General features: G+C 35.8%; 1 protein-coding gene and 1 pseudogene across 1 annotated transcript in view; both read right to left on the bottom strand.

Annotated features, from left to right (window-relative positions):
• Positions 1 to 1525: 1525 nt before the first annotated feature.
• On the bottom strand, positions 1526 to 15587 carry LOC125250891 (annotated as a pseudogene).
• Positions 5511 to 26569, bottom strand: part of LOC125251051 (polymeric immunoglobulin receptor-like) — a 79914-nt gene continuing 58855 nt past the window's right edge. Inside the window, exon 12 of the mRNA XM_048163945.1 lies at positions 5511 to 5726. The gene's annotated coding sequence lies outside the window, so the exon portion shown is untranslated. The remainder of the gene's footprint in view (positions 5727 to 26569) is intronic.

The following is a 26569-nucleotide window of genomic DNA, read 5'->3' as shown; positions in this document are numbered from 1 at the left end:
CATCATTACTGCAGTCTTCAGTGTCACATGATCCTTCAGAAATCATTCTAATATGCTGATCTGCTGCTCAAGAAACATTTCATGTGTACAATTGTACAAAATATTTGTGTACAATATTTTTTTTCAGGATTATTTGATGAATAGAAAGTTCAAAAGAACAGTGTTTATCTGAAATCTAATCTTTTGTAACATTATAAATGTCTTTACTGCCACTTTTGATTGACTTAATGCATCCTTGCTGAATAAAAGTATTCATTTCTTTAATTTCTTTTCAAAAAAATAAAACAATTCTTACTGACCCCAAACTTTTGAACGGTAGTGTATAATGCTACAGAAGCTTTGTATTTCAGATAAATGCTGTTCTTTTGAACTTTCTATTCATCAAGGAATCCTGAAAAAAAAGTACACAACTGTTTTCAACATTGAAAATAATCATAAATGTTTATTGAGCAGCAAATCAGCATATTAGAATGATTTCTGAAGGATCATGTGACACTGAAGACTGGAGTAACGATGCTGAAAATTCAGCTTTGCATCACAGGAATAAATTACTTTGTCAAATATATTTAAATAGTACACAGTTATTTTAAATTGTAATAATATTTCACAATATTACTGTTTTTTACTGTATTTTTAATTAAATAAATGTAGCCTTGGTGAGCAGACGAAACTTCTTTTAAAAACATTAAAAATCTTAGTGGTTCCAAACTTTTGGACTGTACTGTAGATAGATAGATAGATAGATAGATATGTAGGTATGAACATTTGGTGTAGGTAATTGGGAAAGGATTGTGGTTTCCCAAAATGTAAGTGGTTTCCCAAATGTAACAAAAGAGCTGTTAGTTTTGAATGATGTGTCAAATGTAGAAAACTGCGTTTAGAGTTTTGGAAAAAATTTGTCTTAAATAACAAACTGAGTTTAAAGCACTTAATGTGCTCAAAGTTTTGCACACTTGGTCTAAAGATTTGGTTTAAAGATTTAGGCCTCAAGTACCACTTTTAGTGTGTAAGCAATTTGAAAAAACTGTAAAAGACAATCCATTTTTCTCAAGAGACAAAGAAGGCTTACATGGATCAAGCAAACATATAATGTTAACTTCATGTGTTTGTATCTGTGGATCTGTTAGATGTTGATGTAAAACAAGCTTAAATGTAAAACAAGCTCTTCTGTTCACGGTCAGAAGTGTCTGTTCCTGTATTATTCTCACTGTTGCTGTTAGTGTGAAGCTAGTCGCGTGTAACCACACATTCAGACTGATGGAAGCCAGCGGTCTGTGGGCGTGACCAGTGTTGCCAACTGCTTTCAATTGAAAGTAGCTAAAACTGGTAGCTAAATGGCAAATTCATTGATCTATATAAATATGAACAGAGATCAATGGGCAAAATAAGAATGTAGATAAGGTTTGTCCAAGAAGTTGTTAGATTTGTCCCTAAACTTTTGAAAAAACTCTCAAAAGGGGTGGGGAAGTCACTAAATCTAAAATCCCTAAATTGGCAACACTGGGCGTGACGTCTGAGGCCGAGACTAGTGTTGAGCCACAGTGCTGTATACTTTTCCACCTGCTGGAGGCTTCTGGAAGAGCAAGATCATTTTCAATATACTGCCAGTGGTACAATAAATCCATGAAATAATATGTCTGTAAAACTTACTGCTTCACTCCCAGGAGCATCAACAACAGTACTGTAGGTTATGTCCTTGATGGGATCCTGTGGAGAAAGGGATTGTAATTAAACATGAATATGATTCATCAAATCTTATACATGTTAATAAGTCATATTTCAGGGCCATCATGTTAGAGTATGTCTGGTTTACTTACATTTGAGCATTTATCATTTATAGTGTATATCATAGGAGGTTTAGGTTCTTCAGGTTTAGAGTAGATCTGCATTTCACACAAACTTCACCCCGGCTTACATATAATCAAACTGAATAAAGGTTATGCATATTTGGTGTGTTGTCCGAGGGTAGGGCTCCGAGCTTGTAATTGACCCAAACCCAGAGTACTTCCGCATCCCAGGTTGGGATAGGAATAGTTAGAAGTGAGGAGATGGGGTGGTGGAGGGTTTCTGACAAACCGTTGTGGAACAGAGATTGGTGTAATGACCTCAAAGCAATAACTGACCCAGGTTCCCTACTGGACAAGAGATTTTATGTGGGCTCTTTAGCAACTCATAATAACTAAGCATAATGTAATAACTGCACATAATGTAATAACTATTACATTAATAATGCAATAAAATGTTCATAATGTAATAATTTTCTCAAAACAGTAAATTCTTGAGCTCATAATGTAATACTAATTTTTGTTCATCTGTTCTAGTTTGTGTCGCTGTGAAAAACTTTTGGCAGCGGCACCATGATTGGATGTTGGCAGTAAGTAAATAATCAAATCATTTTAATTCAGTACAGTGTTGTCATATCTATATATTTTATGACATTATAAATGGAATGTTTTAGTTTGTCTTGTGGAACAACAACAACAAAAAATATATTCTATTTGATATGCTTACAGTGAATATAGTGTGGGTTTATATTTGTGAGTCATATTTGTGTCTGCATAAATCATGCACACATACACACACACACACATACACACACACCACACTTTAATGACCCTTAATTCATAAAGGCATATTTCTATCTCTCATTCTCATTCTCTCTCACAGACACAAAATAATGTTAAAGAATATCTACCGTATATACATTTCTCTCTCTTATAACAGTAGTTATCACACATTTTAAATTATGATGTCAAATAAATGGATACATTTCTAACATTTGATGACCAAAATATTTATGTTCGTCACATTCTTTAACATTTCATAGATTTTAACATTTAAATTTTGCTTTGAAATGGCAGGTTACATTGGGACAACATGCCCCACTATAGTGGTCAGCATGTGTTCAATGATCTGTATGTTTTACCATGGGTAAACATAATGGCAGAATCATTTGTCTTCAAATGATTTTCAAAAATGAACCCACCTTGGGAAATATTCACTGATAAATTTGTAAACCATAAAAACCAAAGTTCAAATCTAAAGTAATTCAACAAGCAAAATAAATAATGACAGATGCAAGTAAGAGTCATTAACAGACTACAGTTCAAACAGAGTTTCTTTTTACTGGTCAGGTTCATATAGAGGGCAAGCTGTTCATGCATTAAACAGATACTTAAAGAACAAAAATATATTTTTTTTTTTCCAGGCATAAAAGCCAAAACACATGCAACTCTAAAGAGCCCTCCATCACTGACTCTTTCAACATAAAGAAATAAAGCTCAAAGGGAAGCATTTTACTCCCTTTGTTTTTCCAACATTGTTTTTTTTTTTTTTTGGCAACACATCCCACACTTTGAATAAAATCACACTCAGTCCAACAACAGTCACCCAAAGTAAAGTCCACTGAACACAGCAAATCTCTTCACCCGATCCTCTTCCCACCACAATCTGAGGGTTTTGAGGCTTCTCATTAACCTTAAAAACCTGCCTCCACTAATTATCTCAACCCACATCATTAGCCCATTAGACAGCTGAGGATCCCACCAGAAGAGGGAGACAGACACTTATTTTAAATTTTGCAGAAATTGAATAAATCACATTAGAAAAAAACACTCAAATAATGCATGAATTATGAGTACCCATTAAAAGTCATTATTAAACTGCTAATGCTGGTCTGTAACAATATAAATACATTATAATATACACGAGACTGAACTTATTAGACCATTTAACCTATATAATGTCCACATAATTGCAGGAAATTACAGAGAACCGGTGCTGATAACTACAGCATCTAATGCAGGTTTATTAAAGGTTTAGTTTACCCAAAAATTTAAATTCTGTCATTACTTCCTCACCCACTTTGAAACACAAATAATGATGTTTTTGATGAAATCTGAGAGCTTTCTGTCCCTCCACTAACAGCCTAAACAACTACCACTTTCAAGGACCAGAAAGGTAGTAAAATCTTCATAAAAGTAAAACATGTGACTCCAGTGGTTTAACCTCAATTTTCTGAAGCGATGAGATAAATATTTTTATAAAGTGGTGTAATAGAATGATGATTAGTTATGTCTGCAGGTATGATGTAACAGGATGACGTATATAGAGGGGGACAATGTTTGAAGTAATGTGTGTGTATGGCGCTGCTGTTAAACAGTTGTTGAGACGAGTTCACATTGCATTCTACTGGACCATACAAGGGTTTATTACAAGTGGTAAAATAAGTTAGTTTTACGTCCTTCTTTCAGCCTGTTTTGAAGGTCGCATCAGATGTATCCTCCGTGGCCTTAAATCATCCACAATCCTTTACACATATTCCATTTCATGAAAATAAGCCGATGGAAAACGAGTCGGTACTGAGCTTATTATGAAATGTAAAACAAAAATAATGTTTTCGGCCATTAAAACAGATGCAATCTATTTTGCTGTAAATTAATCACTAAACTGCCAATAATGTAAGCCACTGGGAGACCTCAGATGGCTTTCAATCACTGTATTGCATTAATAGAAAGCCAGTTACTATAAAGATTTTTCCAAAATTAAGTTTAGTATTTTCTTGTGGTGACGGCGAGGGCAGAAACATTTATGACGTAGCCATGAGCTCTTACTAGACTGTCTCATTCTAGAGCTTAATGCTGAGGACGACTCCCACCTACAAGCCTCTGGAGGACTGGACTAGGAGAAACAGAGCCTCAGTAAGATGCAGACCACTGTTTGAGAAGCACCCATGGATTACTTTAATGACGTCCTTACTACCTTTGAAAGTGGTAGTTGTATAGCTGTCAATGGAGGGACAGAAAGCTCTCAGATTTCATTAAAAAGATTTTTTGTTTGTCTTACGGGTTTGGAACAACATGAGGGTGAGTAACTGATGACAGAATTTTCATTTCTGGGTGAACCTTTAAAAAAGTTCAGGAAGTTTCACATCAGAACTTAAGGAAAAACTGAAAACTTCACTGAGAAAAAAAAAGATTTGATATGATTTTGAGCAGATGAAGATGTACATGGTAAAACTGATATAGAGATCAAATTCGTCAGCAGATGGCGCTACACATACAGGTTAAACTTAAAAGTGCAATGTGTAAAATTTAGGAGGAACTATTGACAGAAATACAATAATATGCATGACTATGTATTGAGTGGTGTATACAGACCTTACATAATGAACAGTTATGTATTTATTATTATTACCTTAGAATGAGCCATTTCTGTTTACATATGGGTCCCCATATGTCATGTTTCTACATTAACTCTAAAGGTACAAACACTCTACAGAGCGCGTTTCAATGCTTGCCTGGTTATTTGCTGTCTCAGAAAACGACATTTTTGTCTTTGTGTCGCCATTGTAGCTTCTCTAAAAGTGCTTTGAAAGGAAGGGGTGAGCACGGTGCTGAGCCATTGGTTGCAATTCGCAACCTCGCCGCTAGATGTCGCTAAAATTTACACACTGCACCTTTAATGCTTAATGTCCTTATTTATTGTTCAATTAAAATTAATTAAAAACAAACAAAACAAACAAAAAATAAATGCAAAGTAAAATAACATGTTTTTAATGAACAGTAATTTAATTACAACTAGCAAAACTGCATTTATGTAACCCTACACTTTATGAAGGCCTAATTTGGACTTGCATGAAAAGAAACATGAAGGTTTCAACTCTTTCTAAAGTGTTGATGTGTCGTCTTTGTCCTCCATTTGGTCAAGAATCCACTCTAATGTGCCTGTAAGATGCAGAGAAATGAAATGCACTTTCTATGCAAGGCTGGAATTATTCATTTTATTTCAACTATATAATGCAACAACAACAACACTGACACATTTACATTTTTTGGCTATATACAACCTGTTAACTTTCAGTGTTCCACCAGTGGGATGCTTGGTGCTCATTTTTATTGCCTATTACAGTATATCACATATTTTTATTAATCATTATAAATTGGGTATAATTCGAAAAGCTTAAACCCTCAGTATTCATCTGGTTCAAATCGGGCATTGCATTTCTATCTATTGATGACAGAATTTTCATTTTTGGGTATCCCTTTAAATCCTTTTATCAGGCTCCTCCCCCTAATGGGTGGTGTCATGTTTTGTATTACAAATTTACTGCACTATTTTACAATCAAAACTTTTTGTACTTTATTTTTTTCAGCAGCAATAATCTTATTCCAAACCATTAATGAATTACAACCATTAAGTTTGGATAGCATATTCATGTCTATGTTCAAAAAGGAGGGTGACAGTTAACAGGTTTACACTAACTAAAACTGAACTGGTAGAAATAGAATTATAATTAATTATTACTAATTTACAATGATTTACTTTCAATTGCTCATAAATATTATTAAGAAGGAGAAGTGTGTGTATGTTATGAAACTCACAGTCTTGCGAGGTTTCTTCACAGAGCTGTAGATCACATGACCCTCTGGATCCACTGATGATAAACTCTGTGAATAAACACGATCAGCGGTAAGAATCTCAAGTCAGTTTCACAACCATTAGCGTGTAATTTCTGTGTCACATGACGGAAATGCAAAAAAGTGTGATCATTTACAATCAAGTTTCTCTTTTGAACTTGGACAAACAGACTGTGTGACACATTCAGAACCATTCAAAGATGACACTTACTGCCTTATTAAAGATCACAGAACTGTATAACACTGAACTGTCATCCACTGAGGCAGAAGACTGTGAATAAACACATTTGATGATCATTAATTTGCAATCAGCTTCTCAGTAAATGTCTACAGACAGGACTGATGACTTACAGTAGCAGCTGCTGAACTGCTGGATGTCATCTGGTTTTCAGAGGGAGTCTGAATCAAACAAACACAGATTAGATTATTTTCTGAAGATTTCTGAATTCCTTCAGTATGTAAAACACTTACTGCATTACTGGTGCTGTTGAAATGTTCTTCTTCTCTAATGTGACCCCTCTCTGTGAGAGTGAAATATGAAGATTAAACATCAATATTTTTCATGGACACTCTTAAAAAACCCTTTATTTGTTAAATGAATTACTAATAATATACTGTCAGTTCTCCAGAAGTAAGAGAAAACTCACTCCGGCTTCTTTCTCAGTCTCCAGGTTACTATTACAACAAGAGAAACAAGCAGCAACAGCACGAAGCATCGCTACAAGACTCATGAGCAGAATCCCATCATGGCCTAGAGTGATGGAGACATATTTGTATTTATCATGCAGAACTATACTTACTTTTAATGCATAGCAAGTTAATCTGTTAAAGCAAAAGCCCATTTACATGCCTTAAATAATTGTTTTGCTCATCCTGGCTGCGTATTTCTGTAGTAATAGTCTCTGTGGCCGCTATTAGAGATGGCTTGGTTTCATCTCTGCAATTAAAAATAACATCATTTATAGTGACATGTAACAGTTTGGTATCGGTTACTATGAATGACTGAATAACAATGTTCACACTTACATGTGTGTTTCAGGTATTGAGGCTGTAGTCATAACTACTGCCAAAAACAGAAACAGAGAAACAAGTTTCTTAGTTTTATGTTATCATTAATGAAAGAAGCTGTTTGTTATGGAAACCTAATTTCAATTTTTGTCATAAAAATATCTCATATATTATCTCATAATGACTTAGGTACTATCTCATAATCTTGACTTTTTAATTACTTTTACTTTGAATTTTTGATTTATTATTATTATTTTACTTTTGTCAGAATTTCAGCTTTTTATGTCATAATTTTGAACTTTTCATCCTCGTAATTTAGAACTTTTGTCACAAATATGTCTTTGTTATGTCATAAATTCAGAGGGAACCATCAGGGCCCTAAAGGCCCTCAGAGAGGACAATAAACTTCTAAATCCCTTTGAGGAAATCTGCCAGTTCAGTTTGTGTTGTGTAGATGTCCGTTTTCTCCATATTGGTGGTCCAGCTGTGAAATTACAGAGGGACGAAGCCATAGCAAGTCAGGCAGAGACTGAATTTTAAAATTACAGGAAAATTGACCAATCATATAGTCCCCTTTAATGGGTGGGGCTTGTTATCACTAAGTTTGTGACATATTCCGCTCAGTGTGGGGGAAACTCAATCAGAAAAACAACAACAAAAACACTGTTCGCTATGGAAACCACAAGCAACACTAATGAGGCGGACATAGTTTGGTAATTTATTATCCACACCATTTTCGAAGATTTAACTTTTAAAGAAAATCTGGAGTTAACTTGGCAAAGGAAGACCTACACCAGAGCTTAATTTTGTGCAGAAAGCCAAAGCTTTTGAAACCACAGCAATTAAGAGATACCAATGGATGAAAGCCAGGGGCGGAGCTATAGGGAGTAGCAGTGGTCATCATTGGCCTGCTTGGCCATCCTGCTGACAACTGCTGTTTCTGTCTCTCTCTGTTTTTTTTCTCGACAAGAATTGCGTTTATTTAGACGCAGAACTATCTCATTATGACCACAACAAACGGGAGCATTGTCAGGCACGCATTCCAACTTCATACTGAGCGCCAGGCACAAGTCAAACGAGCGTGGAAAAGGGTGCCAAATGAGCTTCAAGAGATCAACAGTGAACAAACAGTAGATGTTGTCAGACTATATGTCAGTAAAATGAACTTTCTTGCCCTGGCAGCCATTATACTGTGATCGTAGCAATTGCACGCGTCTTCAATTGCACGCGTAAATGCGCTGTATATCACTTCATATAAATAAGCCCAAAAGAAATTACGAGCTGACTCCGTAGTTCTGTCGTCAATTAGTAAGTGATGAAATTACCAAAATACAACATGACTGGTACTTTGTGTGTTCGCTGGTAAGGATTAGCATGCAATGTTCATTCTATTCATCAGGAGCAGTTTGTGTTTCATTAACAGTTCATATTAGTATTGTGTATTTACCATGATAACTGTTGTTTCTGTAACCCCAAAATGCCACTTTATTTTCACTTTGTGTTATTAGGGCCCATGCACCGATGGTGTGAGGAGCCTATTGTAGTTGCTCGGTCTATTGTTCTTCTCCGAAATGAAGCACATTTTTGAGGGCCTACATATACATGCTCGAAAACTCATGAAACTTTGCATATGCGTCAGAAGTGGTGAAAATTTACGTCTGATATGGGTTTCAGAATTAGGTGTGGCAAAATGGCTCGATAGCGCCACCTAGAAAATTTCAATTAAGCGCCCTTTGCGCTATTTTTCACGTACAAGTATGGAATTCAGTAAACACATGTAACAGCCCAATACCTACAAAAAAGTCCCTGGGAGAAAGATCTGAAAACCCAACAGGAAGTCAGATATTTTGAATTTTCTCTGCAAAAGTTTTGCCATTTTCAGATGTTGTACTTTAACAAACTCCTCCCAGAGGTTTAACCAGAATAACATCACATTTGGTCAGTCTAATATAAAGGCCTTAGCGATGTTAAATTGCAAAGATCTTGAGTTTTCATTGAAGGGCGTGTCTGTGGCGGCCTGACAAAGAGTTTTCGCCATGAAACAGGAAGTTGTTGTAAGTCAGGCATACAATGTCCAATCTGCCCCAAGTTCACATGTTTGATAAGAGTCCTGGCCTAAAGACGTCATCTACATGACAATATTCAGTTATTCATAGAGCCACCTGTTAGCAACAGGAAATGGCATGCTTTATACTTTATACTGAAACATATTTAAATATAACACGAAGTACCAAACATGCTTGAAACACATTAAACACATGCAACACTTGGCTAAGTGCTAAAGTATGCGATTAACACCACGAAACAGGAAGTTGTTGTAACTCAGGCATACAATGTTTAATCTGCCCCAAACTTCACATGTTTGAGATGAGAGTTGATTCCTTTTGCTGTATAGTCCACTCTGACTCTAAGGCTATTAGGAGTCGAGGAATCGACTCTTTTGGAGTCAACTCTCCATCACTATTATTTATGTTTAGCTGTATTTGAGAAAATAGTTATTTTGCAGAATTAATGGTCAGTCTGTAAATTTAACTTAGCAAGCATGAAAACTGGCAGTAATTCTTTTGCATAGTATTTACATTGTCCCAAATCATAAGTTTAATACAGTGTGTTATTTAATTGGCTGCTGTGCCAGTCTAATGATATGATTTATTATTATCAGCATTGCTTGTTTGTGGTGGTAGAATCCAAAATGCCACAACTGCTGTTCACTGATGATGTGGAAGTATCTGTTGCTAATGTTCATTTATTGTCAAAGGTAACATGCAGTATTATAGAAGAGGACACAGTATGTTAGGCTGATTTTAGGCTGAGTTTACTTTTTGTGGTGAAAGGGCCACGGTTTGAAAATCACGGTTTGATACTGCTTTTATGTCATAATTATGATTTACTAAAGCATGATGGTTTTTTTTTTCATATGTGGCTGAAATTTTGTTCCATAGTATGAGGAGCATCTAAACAACGATTGACTCCAGAGTATTACATTATCTTTTCTGATGGATAAATGATTGTACAGATTTCATTTCATAATTCCTTATTAAACATTAAAAATATTTAATCTGCTCCTTACTGTTTACTATTGTATTCAAACTTGTAGGATTTCTGTTGGCAGATGACTGTGTTGTGAACCTGTAAAACAATGTAAAAAGAGAAAGACAAATATGTTATACGTGAAACACAAAAGAAGAAACAATGTACTTGTCACTCGTCTCTATGCACTTCTTTCCTCAAGAATGCCAAGACATTCAATGTTACTGAAATAAAAATATTATTTGGCTTCAGTAGAGTTAGAATACAGTCAACTTTCATAAAACCTTTATGGTGGTTTTGTGGCCTTTGTTGAAGGCCATTTATTGTAATAATACGAAAAAGAACGAACAGTAAATGAAAGTCATTTGTTAAAGTACAGAATCAAACTAATATTTACAGATAATAAGCTTAATTAGCCCAACTCATTCTCTCACATATAGACATTAATAATTATTTCATAAAGATATTAATAAAGGTAAAAATGCACTGGGAAATCAATTTAAGGGAGCAAATATTGTCCCTTATGGAAAAGGTGTGACTGCAGTCTAAGTGGAAGAGAGGGGGTACGCAGAAGGATGTCAGACGGTATGCCACACAAAAGGTTTGGGAACCACTGTTTTAAGTGGTCAAAAATGTCACCTACATGTCTGTCTCAGAGTCAGATGGTGTAGTTGTTGGGCTGGTTTGTCACTGCTTGAAAGGAGAAAAATATGAGGTTAGTTTTAGAGCATTAAAGGGAACCTCGGATGCAAAATTCACTTTTCCATGGTGTTTGAACATAAATGTGTGTCTACCATTTGTGATGTCACAAAATGCCTAGGCCCCGCCCATGACGGCTGACAGACTCTGCCCTATTAGCATAGACTCCGCCCTCAGTGAGCTGTACACAGTCTGCATGTTTATCTCCTGGCCAGAGCGTTTAACAGCAACATTCAAGACGTGTATTCTTACTAAAGCTACTAAAGTTAATTCAGTCAAGAGCAGGGAGTGATTTTCTGTTTTTATTGTGTTGTTTGATTCATATTAACAGCACACAGTAGTATGTACTGTATATTACTCTGCTTTCACTTTAATACACAAGATCTAATATACACTTGCGATTTCTTTACTTGCTGTTCACGTTCACAGACATAACTCACTGTGTTTATGTGAACTGTGTGTGTTTTTGACATAACTTTGCATCTTGTAAAAAGGACATTAGGTCCCCTTTAAGAGTGTCACAATTTGTATAGCTGAATTGATTTGTGATCTTACCAAGTTTGGGTTCATTGACAATGAGCTGAACAGGAACCTGCAGATCTCCTACTGAGCACCAGTACCATCCAGAATCACTGAGTCTCAGTCCAGTCATCAGCACAGTGAAGGATCTATCTCCTAACATCAATCACTGATCTGGACTGATGGATTCTGGGATGTGTCAGTTCCTCCCCACTGTGTAACAGCTCCTTATCTTTATATCTGCACCACTGTTTGAGTTTATTCTGATATCCAGAACTGTAGAAACACTGGACACTGACATTACCACCTTCATGTCCAGATACACTGCTGTTCACCACAGACACATCAGGAGCTGAAAACAGATAGCAAAAATTTGAATGAAATATTTTGTTAAATCTAATCAGGTATCTACTGATGTAGAAAACCACATAAAACACAAAGTAAAAGTAGGAAATGCACCACAAAAACTGTTTTTACCTCGTTTAAACAGTCAAAAAGACAGCAAGTTTTGTCCATCAATCCAGCGGCTAAATTTAAAATAAAATAATTTACATTTTTGAATTCAAAAAGCTTCTCTTGCACTGATACCGCTGAACTCCCTTTTTTTTTTTAATACATGAATCACCGAACTGAGTAATCCAATCCAGAACGAATGATTCTTATAAGATGGTTCTTTTTAGTGCATTAAAGAAATAGGCTTTTTCTACACGCAACCAGTCCAACTCCTGAACTAATGACTCTGAGTCGGTTTTTAGTAACTTAAAAACATACAGCACAGCCAATGTTGTCTGATTCCCAAATGGTTTACACTCTAAAAATAAATGCAAAAAAAACGAAACAAATTTACACAGTAAAATACCGTTTTCCATTGAAACAGTAATATACCATAAAAATAACACATTCTGGGTAATTAATATTATTTGTCATTTTTGAGAAAGTAGGCTATAGGCTACTTTCTTGAAAACAACAAATATTACCCAGAATGCATTGTTTTTACAGTATATTATTTCTGTATATTACAATGCATTCTGTATATTATAATATATTCTGGGTAGTATTATTTGTCATTTTTAAAAAAGTAGCCTATAGGCCTCTTTTCTTAAAACAACAAATATTACCCAGAATACAACTGTTTTATGGTATAAGGGACAAAGGTATAAGGAAAAAGGTATTTTACTGTGTAAGTTCGTTTAGTTTTTTTACAGTTTTTTTTAGAGTGTAGTCAAAATCCCATGTGAGGCAAGTCATTTTACTCAGCGGCCATCTCTGAAACACTTCTTGGGCAGCTATTTCAGTCATGCAAATACAGCTTCTATCTCTTTGAATGGGGAAACATCAAATTCTCCAAAGCTGTTCACCAAGCTTACAATTAAATTTCATATTTGAAATCACCAATGTGATCTGACAACACCTGTATCATAAATGTGGTTTCTTATGCTCAAATAGCATTAAAAAGGTTTATTTTTCAGGCTGGAACAGCCAATGCGCATATGCAGTCCTAAACGCTTGTCTCAGAAGCTTTTAACGGCAGCTGCAGTGATAAGATGATTTTACCAATTGGTGATTGGCTCTTTTATTTAGAAGGCGGGACTTATTCCGTCATGTTGCGTGTTGCACTTTCTCCCATTTATAATTATTTGATTGCACTATCTTTCTATATATAAAGTCTTTGTTTTTGGTGCATCAAAAACAGAGGTTGGGTCTGAAGTCACATACTTCCCTACTATATAGTCGGTGAAAAACAGTAGGTGTATGTGACAAAAGAAGTAGGGTTGCCATCCAAATACCCACACTTGTGGTCTTTGCACTTGACCACTTGTCTGCTTACATGACACATTTCCTGTATTTGGCTCAAGTGTTCAAGTGGACATGAAGACTGCATGTGTGTAGAACTTTTGATTACCCGATGGGACACACTTATAGTCTTGCAAACAGTCTTGCATTTACAGCTTCTTTTGTTTTTAAAATTATTATTTTCAGTACTTTGCAGTTTAAAATACACTTCTAAATGTCTGTTCAGTGTCGCTATGTAACTAACAGAAGACACAATTTTAAAATTGTGGTGCTTCTTTAAGTGATAAACAGCAGTTGCAAATGATGTACAAAATACAAAATACACACAGCCTACTCATCTTTGCATCAATAAAATGAGCAACAATTTATATTTAACTACCAAATACTATGTAATATATAATTAGTTTAACTTACAGTCATTTATTTTATCGATTTCGGGGCATGTGAGTTTACGAACATAATTCATGATGGGATACGCTCCGAAGTGGTATTCAAGGTAGTGTGGGTTTAGTGTGCATTAAGGGCACTGCACTTGGGCATTTTTAAGACATGGGACCGTGTTGTGCACTTAGTTCCTGTCGTGTGCTCAAGTGGCCTAGACTGCAATTGTGGGTATTTGGACAGGGCATGTGTGTCTGAATTCACAGTACTCTGCGGCTGAATCCCAAATGGCACACTTCTATGCACTTTTGGTCTTGTGGACTTACATTGGCTGCCGTGTGCGCATGTCCGTTAAGTCCACGAGACTGTAGGGTGTCCCATTTATCATTTTAGGTTTCAGAAGGGTGCTCACAAACGCCCCCTTTGCGGCCACTATGTGCCCTCAACGTGCACTTCAGCGGAGCCCGCAAGTTTGCGAGCTACGCAGAGGACTTTACCCAGCAGTCAAAGCGGCATTACGTCACGAAAGTGTGGACTCAGAGGAAGACCGTGAGGGTTTAGGGTGCCATTTGAGATTCAGCCATAAAAGAGTAGACTAAAAGTACCTGGTTGACCTACTACTTGAAGTGTACATACGTTGGACACTTTACTATCACATGAGGCCACGGGAGAGGATTTGTAAATGATAGTGACGTGATGCAGTTGACACTGGTAGGTCACATGATAATGACAACATGGCGAATGTCTGGATTACACTAATACAACAGACATTCATACTAAATATAAAAAACTTTTTTAGCGCCTTTTATTTTTACTTTTTTAAAGTAATTATTCAGAGTACCTACTTGAGCAGTGTTGGGGAAAGTTATGAAAGTAATGCATTACAATATTGTGTTTGCGACACATTACCTAAAAAAGTAACTTATTACTTTATTTCTTAGTTAAAACATACAACGCAACAAGCATAGCTCGACTCCAGCTCAAATGAACCATTCAACCATTCAGCGCTGCGAGAGTTTCTGATTCCCAAACAAATGATTCTATCATATCTAACCCAACAACAACTCTCCTAACCATTTCATTATTTATAACATTCCTTATAGCTACATAATTTCATTATTATATTACATTCTATTTTAATAAAATGCATTATCATGTTTCTCAGACAACAAAGGTAATTTGAAAAGATATTCTTTACCTGATTTTACCGTCAGATACAAATAATAACCAGCGTCTACGGTGTCATAACCACCAATCTCCACAGCGCACCAGTAATATCCAGAGTCTGAGGTCTCCAGTCTGTCCCATCGCACTGTAAAAATACTCTGGTCTGGATAATCAGTGATGGAATATTTTCCTATTGCATTTGCATATGCCAATATACTGCAAGAGCTCCAAACTGACCCCTTACACAAATATTTGCAGTTTTCTTTATGTTGTTTATCATACACACATGGAATAATACCAGATGATCCAGATTTCACTGCTATATTAAGTTTCAGTGTTTTAACACCTGAAGAGAAGAACAAATGTAGAGGAAAAAACATAAAACACTCACAAACTGTATGTATAGATGTTAATGTATATAATTATAGCTTAAAGAATTCAAGTTAAACCATTTAAAAAAATTTAACAACAGACTGTATAATAGTGTAATAATGCTTTTAAATAGAATTATATTTTTGTTTCACCTGAGATGTAAAGTAAAATCCCAGAGAGGATCAGAGGGTGAATCATGTCTGCAGTGGAGAGTGTGTGAGTGTGTGTGTGTGTGAGAGGAGCTGGTCACTTCTTGCAGTGTCTCTCTGTTTCCTCATGTTTCAGAGAAGAAATATCGCATGAAACCACATAAGCGTCAGCAAGTGACCAAAATAGACAATTTGCAGCAGCAATTTGCAACTCAAACTGACCCCAACACAACAACAAATCAACATTTTACTTATGAGTTTTCAACAGGTTAATGCATGTTACATGACAGTAGTGGTATAATCTGAATCAGCAGATATTTCTCTTCAGATATTTGATATACAACACTTACTCGATACATTTAATAAAAAAAAAAAAAAAAAAGAGAGGGTTGTTAATTACTGAACAAAATGTTACATTGTACAAGCTCCCGTTTTGAAAAAAACTGTCAAAGTGATTAACACAAACTGTTATGTTTAATTGTTATCTTGTTTTATTTATTATTTGTGTTCAATAGTTTTGCTGTTTTACAATGAAATGTTTTCTTTTTTTTGTTCACCTTTTTTAATTAATATACTTAAAAATGAAATGTCTAGAGTTGGTGGAAGGGGTTCATAGAGGTTGGTTTAAAATAATTTTGAACAAGAAAATTTCATTAACAAAATAAATGCGTTCAAAATATAAACTGTCATGGCAAATTATATCAAAGTTTGAGATAAAAACAGTATTGCAACCATCCTCAGTCTCTCATATTTCCCAATTAATTTCTCACAATTATGTACATTTAAAAAAAAAAAAAGGATTACAAATATTTCAAGTACAGTTCTAAATGTGTTGTGCCTGCATTGGTTCCAGGAATGAGCGTGCTGAACCTCTGAGCAAACAAGAAAATAATGTGTGAATCTGCACTGTGAGTGTTGAACAGAAATCAACCACAAAAACACACAAGTGAAGCAACACTTAAACATTCAAGCAGAGACTGACTTCTGCTTACAGAGTTCATCACATGGTCATCAGCAACATGCAGACCACAGTGTGATAAATATATGGGCAGAATAAAAAACATCCTTCTCTGTTGACGGCCATTTACAAGACAGGACAATAGAACAAGATACCAAAGGCAAACAAAACAGAACACAAATTTCTGTATAGTTTCCACAGCATTATTTCCGTAAAATGAATAAATCCTTACTGTAGAACCTGTATACAGCATGTTGCTGTAAATCTGCAAAGCATCATGGTTAAATTTTAATGGTGGGTAAATTCTACAGTAATTTTTTTTTTGCTGTTAATCACAATAAAGACATTTTGAGCAGGACTTTTTTTCAGCAGCAGAAACTGAGGAGATTCCACAATTTCTTTAGGATTTGACTTAAGGTAACTTTGCTCATATTTTGCAATGTTAGGTTAAAGGATTAATTAACTTTTAAATACACTTTTCCTGATAAATTTACTCACCCCCATGTCATCCAAGATGTTCATGTCTTTCTTTTGTCAGTCGAAAAGAAATGAAGGTTTTTGAGGAAAACATTCCAGGATTATTCTCCTTTATAATGGATTTCAACGGCTACCAACAGGTTGAAGGTCCAAATTACAGTTTCAGTGCAGCTTCAAAGGGCTTTAAACGATACCAGATGATAAGGGTCTTATCTAGCGAAACGATCTGTCATTTTCGAAAAAAATACAACCGTTTATGCTTTATAAACAAAATATTGCCTTGAACGTACTTTCCGTTAACGCATTCTTCATAACGCTTATGCTGAATGTCCTACGCCTTCCCTATTCAATTTACGGAAAAAAACTAAACTGGCACCGCGTTCGTTCCGTAAGTAGAATAGGTACTGGAAATAGGTAGGTAGAATAGACCCCTTAAAAGTTTGTAAACATTGCAATGTTTCCTGGTGGGCGGGGCTTAGCTGGAGGCAAAAAGAGACGCTGGACTCAATGTTGACAAGCGTAAGCTAACATGTTTTAGGAGGGATTTATTAAACATAGATGCAGAAGAAGGTTCAGAACTGTCCGAATATGTACAGTCACTGACTCTGCGGGACCGTGACAGCTATTTTTGTAAATTAACTTAAGTTTTGGATATTTCCTAGACAACATATGAATTACTTTCGGGTGGTTCGGGGAATTTTGTCAAGGCTTATTGTCTAATGTAACCTAACGCTGGGCTAACTATGATTATGGCTAGCAATGTGGATTATTTTAAGAGACCATTCAAAGGATGGCATACACATCTATCGCTGTATGTTTGTTTAACATTTAAGCTAGCTAGTGCGCTGAAAGTTGGCAACTTTTCACCTATAAAACAGAAACTTGCTGATTTGTACTAGATAAAACCAACACACCATTACATATGCATCGATTATTTTACCTGATATGAAGTGTGCACTGCAAACACGAGTATTATTTATGATCATCTCCGTCCAGTCTGTACGCCGTATTGCTTTCAACCACAATTATCTTTTTGATTTCTGTGAAGGAATGTCTGCCGGGATCTGGTAAAACTTTAGTTTTGAACCAAAAGTCCTGTTCCTTCTATTCTGGCAGCCAAAAACACAACAAGACGACATTTTACCCATAATTGTTATGATATTGTACATTCTAAAAAGTTCCTTCGGAAGGTTTTCATTACCAAAAAGAATTTGCTCTAACTTTAATTGTGTAATTCTCTCCATTTTGATGGATAAAGAAAAGCAATAGGTTGTTTGCAATCACGTGGTTCTGGTGACGCGCGAAATACCGGTGGAGGGCAAGCAGTGAAAATTAGAATGGAAGAGATGGAGAAAAGAAAATCACAACATATGTTGGACGTGATCTTTATGTTATGAAGAGGAGCGACTTGTCCACTGAACTGAAAGACTTTCCTGCCATCGAGGAGGTAGATATAGAGAATGTGAAGCTGTCGTCACGCCGCGTTCAGTTCTAGTCTGGGTTTGTTTATATCGCGCTGCCTTCCTGCTAGTGACGTTAGGGCAGTATTTTGATTTTCTGTCGCGATTGTGAAAAATGTCGCCATTGTAGGTCATTTATGCTGAATCGAGAATTGCAACAGGAGCTCACATCATCGTTCAAAGAAAAGACTGGACGGTGTAAAACAATTTTCACCTTTTCTACATGTAAAGTAAGGGAAGCTGGTTGAGGAGGTGACTGGAAGACGCCGTATATCAAATCTAATAATGTCACTGATTGAACCCACTCCCAATCACTCAATAAAATAATCACATTTTGAAAGTGTTGTCTTTGTTGTTGAATCGACTTCTGTCAGCTTGTTAAACATTTATTTGGACATTTTCTACCATATGATTGCTGAAGCAGCAGCGCGTGACACTGTTCTCATGGTAACCAGATCAACATTGTCAAGTCAAGTCAAGTCATCTTTATTTATATAGCGCTTTTTACAATGCAGATTGTGTCAAAGCAGCTTTACATTGATAACTGGTACATAATGGTAAATTATGGTAAATAATAGTGTCAATGCAGGCAGATCAGAAGCACTGTTGAATAAATGTCAAGAATACTATTGAATATCAAATGTCAGTGTCCCCAACTAAGCAAGCCAAAGGCGACAGCGGCAAGGAACCCAAACTCCATCAAGTAACATCAGGTGGCAAACAAGTGGCAAATAGGTGTTAAAATGGAGGAAAAAAAAAACCTTGGGAGAAAGGCTTAGTCGGGGGGCCAGTTCTCCTCTGGCGAACAGTGCTTTGTTACAATCAGGTTGCTATCATAAGTCTGATAGGATCGCAACAATCAAAGTATTTATTTCAGTTCCATCCAGTATTCATCACGGCGGTATGGACGGTCTGTTGAGGAACTCTGCTACTGGCTGTCGTGTCGATGAGGCCTTCACAATGGATGATCCAGTTGACTCGATCTCTGCTGATACTTCAGGGCTGCGTTGTGGTCGTGTCCAGTTGAGGTTCGTATTCATCACGCCGGTATGGACGGTCTGTTGAGGAACTGTGGCACTGGCTGTCGTGTCGATGATGTCTTCACAATGGATGATCTAGTTGACTCGATCTCTGCTGATACTTCAGGGCTGCGTTGTGGTCGTGTCAAGGCGCAGGTCCTGGGGCCTGTACCATGAAGCTGGATTAGCTGGCTAGCCAGGTAAATTTCAGATTAGTTTGCGCCAATCCTGGGTTTTAGGTACCATGAAAGTAACTTGACTTTTAGCGGTGTTCATTGCCATAGTAACTTGCGCTCCACGGCTAACCTGCTCCGGGGCAGGTTATGTTCTGGATTAGAGATCTCAAACTAAAATTGGACCAATCAGATGTAAACTAAGTGACACTGACACACTCAACACAATAAAGTCACTCCCCCAGTTTCTCTTCCTCCAAATTAAAGGTCATTATATAGTAAAAACAAATATTTAACGATGAAATTGTCTGGTTTTAATGATAATATAATTTATATGATTTGTATAATTATATGATCTATATTTTTATTAATCCATTACACACATGCAAGTTTAGTGTAACAGTAGTTATTAAGCACTTAGTCTCAATGAATATAAATATATATAGATCATATGTAATATAGGCCTAAACTTCACAACTTTCACTTGCACTGATAGAGAAAGATCATTTCTTTTATTTGTCCTCTTTCACAGACAAGTATTTTCCAATAATGTAAATGCATTTAAATTCTTCATTTTCAGCGAAAGAGTTTTGAATCGCGCTGACTCTCTCGCGAGAAGTGAATCAGTTTATTTCTGTTGCAAGGCATGTGATTGGCTGTTTGCCACTGATGTCACGGATTCATGTGCACGCGCTCCACAAACTCAGGATCAAAGCCTGAGTTGACAGAGAAAGTTGATGATCAGCATCATGGTACCAACAAAGCTGGATTGGAGTGGTTTGGTTTTGTCAACTCGAAACTAATCCTATAACCCTGAGTTTGTTCATCCACCATCATGGTACAGGCCCCTGGTCTCAGCTGGATACGGCCCAGATCCGGTTGACTATGGTAAACCTCGGGATAAACAGAAAGACTAATATTAGCGTAGATGCCATTCTTTTTCTGATGTAACGAGTACATCTGGTGTTATAGGAAGTGTTCCCGGTTCCGGCTGACCTAATTTATGCAGCGACAACTTTTAAAGTTAAAAAACGATATGTTATAAAAAACGTAAGTTATGTAGGGGGACACTAGGACCTGGGGGAGAATTGGTGAGGTATGACCGGAAAGGGTGTTGAGACTAATGAATGCCGCACATATTAATCAGGTGAATAACCATTTTAAAGGGAAGATAAACAATCAGAAAGAACAGGAACGGGATGCTGGGCTCTTTGTTTGTTCGGGAGCAAGTTGATGCTTAATATAGCAGTGGATAATGCTAAAGCAAGGTAGCACCTGTTTTGTTATGGGTTTGTTTGTTTTCTAAGTATAATGTTATGTTCCTTGTTGTTGCAGTATGTGATGGTTCAGGAGCGGAACTGATGACTAATATTTCAGTGGATAGTAACCAACTAAGAAAAGGACCGGGGCTGATGACTATTATATCAGAGGATAGCACACACTACTAAGACAACAAGGTAGTAGCTGAATCTGTAGTTTTGATTTATTGTTTTTGTTTTAGAAAATACTAATGTGTGCATTTTTATCGTAGGAGCTGGCACCGATTGTTAGGCTATCTGTTTATTTTAGAGTTTTGTATGCTATTGTGTAGCCGATGTGTGGTTTAATGAGGTTTTTTTTAACTCGTCGTTAAGTGTTTTTTTTTTTTTTTGTGTACTCAGGATATGTTGAGTCCTTCCCTTCGATAAATGTTCAACGTGTATCGGGAGGTAACAATAGATGGTTTTCATGAGAAGGAATGGTTACTGCTGAGTTGTTGTTTTAAATGTTTTTGTGTTTGTTTCTTTTTAGGTTTTCCCAGGCGGTTGCACTTGAGGGGCAGTGGGCGCACGTGTGGTGTTTTTGTGGATGCAGTGGTTTGGTGTGTGGGTTTTTCACATAGTAAGTATTTGATGTTGGTGAATAATTGGTTTGGAGAATTATTAACTTTTCACTCCACTTGTTCCTCAGTGTGCTGCCTGGTTTGTTTTATTTTTCTTTATTGTGTCTGTGCTGGAGTGTATTTTGGTGTTTCCAATAAAATTGCTATGTAAAAGCTTTTTGTACTAAAATCATCTTGACTGCTGGTTTATTCCATACATGATATACCTGTAAGCTCATTACGTGGGCAAGGTTACAATCATAAACACCTTCTGGGTTCTCGATTTTAACGATTTGAGCAACCATAAACGACGCAAATCATACGAATTTTTGATAGGATTCCTTTATAGAAAATGATGCTTTGTGCAAACAACCTATTGGTAAATAGAGAGAAAAAAGCATTTGCCAAAGTGATTCATTTATATACATTTTTATGTTTAAATTTATTAAATGAATGAATTGATTCTTCGTTTTATTTTTATGTGTCACTCCTGGTCCTCCATATTAATTTACCAAGGTGTCCTCATGTAAATTCACTTGTGTTTAGGAGTGCGCCAAGAGAGATGCAGAGCGGCACTAGTAAGCCATATCATTACAAACATAACTGTTTGCTCATGTAAATTTGATAGATTTTTTTTTTTTTTTTATCTGGCAATATTTGATAACGTCATCAGTTTGGAGTAACATTGCTGGATAAAAGTAAACTGGAACTCTATGCACATGCATGTGTGTTAGCAAAGTGTGCTAGCCGTTTCTTGTTGCTTTTCTAGCTATGGCATGATGAATCAAATACCGAAGCGCGCTGAAGTAAAACACAGCAACAGCTAAGGATTTTAAACTGCACAACATTTTGTACATTTTTCAAAGGATCATGTTTTTCCGAGCTTCTTTGCCAGGCAAAATACAGCAGCTACATAGAATAGATGCTAGCCTTTTTAAGTGAATTCCTGCCTTGTGGAAGCATCCCACATGGAAAAAACCTATATAAACATATGTTTCAATATAGGTTTTGATATAGGTTTTTAATATATGTGACATATATATAAAATTGGCCGTTTTCCTATATTATATGTACATATATGCACATATATGTACACATATGTGCATACATATACCTATATAGGTACATATATGCACCTATATGTTCATCTATAATAGTAAAATTAAAATCCATAGCTGCTAGGCAACATAAATAAAAGTCCAAAATGTAGAAATGTACATTATTTATTTACTCAAGATCAATCAAATAGTACAAAACAAAAAATATAGTACAAGAACAAAAATAAGACAAAAAACCTGCTAGGCAACATAAATAAAAGTCCAAAATATAGAAACTAACATTTTTGTAAGTCCTTCATGATTTCAAAAACAATATAGAAACTGGAACTAAAACCATAAGAAAGGGAGCAAGAGAGAATATTGACTCCGAAATTCTACTCAGATTGAGTTGTACACTCAATTTACAGTGACAGGAAGTCCGTCTGCATCCTTCAATTTCAAAACAACACACTTCAAAAAGGTCAGTGTCTTTTTCAGTCCTTTAGGATACTGGATTGGATTCGATTCCAAATGCAAAATATACACATAGGAGGAGGTCCAGTGCCATCAAGATGTCCTCACTCTACTCTGTGATTAACTGGCCATCCAACGTGAACAAAATGTGGTCATACTGCATGAGATGATCCTCCCGCAGGCTTTAGGCACTATCTTAGGTGTTGGGATGACAAGAGGGCTGGTCTGAGCATGGCCCTGGAGAAGAGGGGATAATAGCATTAACCATCTTCACATATTTAGTTGAAAGGCAAACCTTATAAGCTAAATTAATTTCAACTACTGTCATATACAACTGCTCAAATACTTTTGGCCATCAACTGAAAATGAATGTAATTTTCTCTTCACATTGAGAGAATAATTTGTGTATTATCATTTGTATAGCAAAATGTGCAATAAGTGTCGTGCTTTGATTGGATTGTGCTTCACACTGTTCATGGCTCACCTCAATGTCAAACAGCAACCCCAGGTCCACCTTGAACAGTGCAGGCAAGAGGAGAATAGCTGCTTCCAACTGTAGGCCTTTAAACAAAATAACATCATTAGGTTAACATAACATGGGGGATGCTTTTACCCAATACTTTTTTGTTTTGTTTTTTAAACATTCATTACTGTGTGTAAAGCCCAAAGTATACTTCGTATTTTATGCGTATGCTTTTTCTGAACTCAAAACAAATTAAGATCTTTTTGATGAAGTCTGAGAGGTTTCTGTCCCTCCAATGATGAGGGTGAGTAATTAATGACAGAATTTTCATTTTTGGGTAAACTAATCCTTTAAAGGTGATTACCCTTGCACAAATCAAAGCAATTCTCAAACAACACAACTGGATATTCATACAACTACACATTTGTACGAGACATACACTAGAGCTGCAGGATTCTGGATGAAATGAGAATCATGATTTTTTGGTTGCAAATAGAGATCGCAATTCTCCCACGATTCTAAATAGACAACTAAAAATAACATTTAATTTACTAGTTCTAGCAAAATATTAATTGCTGGACTCTAATTGCTGGAAAATGTTTAATTTGAATGAATTATTTGTAAAAAATGGTTTTGAATATATTAATAGCTCATTAATAAATACTTGTTTCACTACTAGATGAATCAGGGTTTAACCTTAACGAATCTATTGAATGAATGATTCAATGACAACGTCACTGGTTGCCACCTAGTGGCTTAACAAGGTAATTTATATACAACAGTTATTTGAAGCACCAAGTTAGTTTCGATTTGCTCTATTTTGATCGCAATCTAATGTCCAGTGATTATATCCTAACTGTAAACTTCTATCTTATTACTTCTGTGATAATTTTAATATTTGTAAAAGAAATCAAATAACCAAATCCTTGAATAACTACAGTGTGGTTCAAAACTGCTGTCTCTGGATCAGTGGCAGCATGAACACCGAATGTTCCGGTAGGATTTTTGTCAAAGGTTTAATAGACGCAGGCGAATTGTTGTCATTAATAAAGTAGGATGGGTGTTTGAATTGAGATTGCGATCTTTTTACGATAAATTGTGCAGCTCTAACATACACATACAAAGTAAATCAAAGGGGTTTCGGACAAGCCAGGTTGATGATGTATGTCATACCTAGAAGCAGGGCACAAGCTGATGTAACTTAAGTAAGTTGATTCAAAACTTTAACTCCCTCGATGTCAGCAGATGGTTCATGAAATTCTCCCCTCCTTCCAAATAATGAACATCGCCATGGTGAGCTGCTCCTCAATCATCTGTCGGGTTATCCTAAAATAGTGAACATAAAAAAAAACAAATTTGGTCACCTTTTGCTAGCATAACTACAAAATACACAAATTTAGACTTATTTTTCTGAAAATAAACCAAAATAGAATATTCTTACGTTCAACTCAGAAAGTACTCCTTGATGAGGTCTTCAGGACTTTCTCTCAGGAAAAAGATAAGGGCCTTCAGGACACACTTCTCAGGTGAATGTTTTCAGTCTGTGATAAAGCAATTGTGATTATTTTTCTTATTTAAAAATAGCAATATGCAATAGCAAAGGACAAGAAAATATAAAAATAATTCGTATTAATGACTGGCCAAATTTGCAATTAATATATTTATGGACAATACCAGCAACAGTTGTGGCTTTGAGGGATCCAAAAAAAAAAAAAAAAAAAAAATTAAAAAAAAGGAGCTAAAAAAAATAAATTCTTTATTTTTCCAATGCGTTTCAGCACACAGGCCTTCGTCAGTGCTAAAATACTACAGATTTGCAATTAAGAAATGCATCTGAATCAGTCATTGGTTTCATTTAAAATTATGAATTTATAATACATAATTATAAGTCTGAAAATAAAACATGCATCAATTAATAAATTAGCTTTATACCCCAATATATTTAATAATTCTTGATTAAAGGGATATTTCACCGAAAAATGAAAGCTAGCTGTTAATTTACTTACCATCAGGCCATTCAAGTTGACTTTTTTTTATTTCTTCAGTAGAACAGTAAATATTTTTAGCTGGAACTGTGATCTTCTGTGATTAATGTAATGTCAATGGTTACTGTCACTGTGAGAATAAAAAAAATAAATACAAAATTAATACAAAACAACAAGAAAAAAAAAGTCACATGCATTTGAGATGGCATAAGAGGGAGTTGATGAATGATTTGGAATGGATAATTCTTAGTCTAAAGTTTGTTAATGAGGATAACATTCAAGTCAATAGACAGCATTAGATGGATTTTATTCAAACATGTCCAACATTGGTAATTCATATTATCTATTAACAATTATAGCCGTTTTTATAGAAATTACTTACCATGTAATGTTATTGCAAAGTGTCCTTAGTCGTCAAACATTGAAGAGTTTTAGATCCTAAAAGAGGGAGGGGAATCAGTGTTTATAAATGAAAAAAACTTGTTTGCTGCAGACAGTGCAAGTAATTAATAAGTTGTGTAAATACGCAACAGTTTCATTCTACTAAAAAAAACAGGATAAAAAAACACCTCGCGTTAGTCAAATGAAGTAATGTCTTTACTCACAGACTTTCTTCGTCATTTTGGTCGAACAAATAGATCAATAAATCAGAGCTAACGTGAAAGAGACAAATAAAAGAACTGACAAACATTAATTTAAAAACCTAAACTCAATAATTGTAATGCGAGCATCCCCTCAGCCTCGACTCGAGCGTCTCTCCCGCTCCCCACGCACTTCCTGCCCGCAGCATTTCAAATAGTACACGCTACATACACGGTAGAGACGTTTCTTTTAAAAATTATTTAGAGACATACTTACATGGTCCAAACTGAATACATTTCTTTAGAATAAAACGAGTAAATCCAACATCTTGTATAGAATAGAAAAGTTGAAATCGTAACTAACCGAATGTTTGAATTTGCGCGGCCTGCAAATTCAAAAATTCGGTTAGATACGATTTCGTTAGTATTCATGTTCACAAACAACGTTAATTAACTCATAAACAGCTAAAACACATGTTCAACCTTTGCATTATCGAGTATATTAATTAAAACATTTCCAACCTACCTTAATTCATCCGAGTC

The sequence above is a fragment of the Megalobrama amblycephala genome, linkage group LG17 (genome assembly GCF_018812025.1).
Source record: "Megalobrama amblycephala isolate DHTTF-2021 linkage group LG17, ASM1881202v1, whole genome shotgun sequence".
Classification (NCBI taxonomy): Eukaryota; Metazoa; Chordata; class Actinopteri; order Cypriniformes; family Xenocyprididae; genus Megalobrama; species Megalobrama amblycephala.
This window is presented reverse-complemented; position numbering and strand designations above follow the sequence as displayed.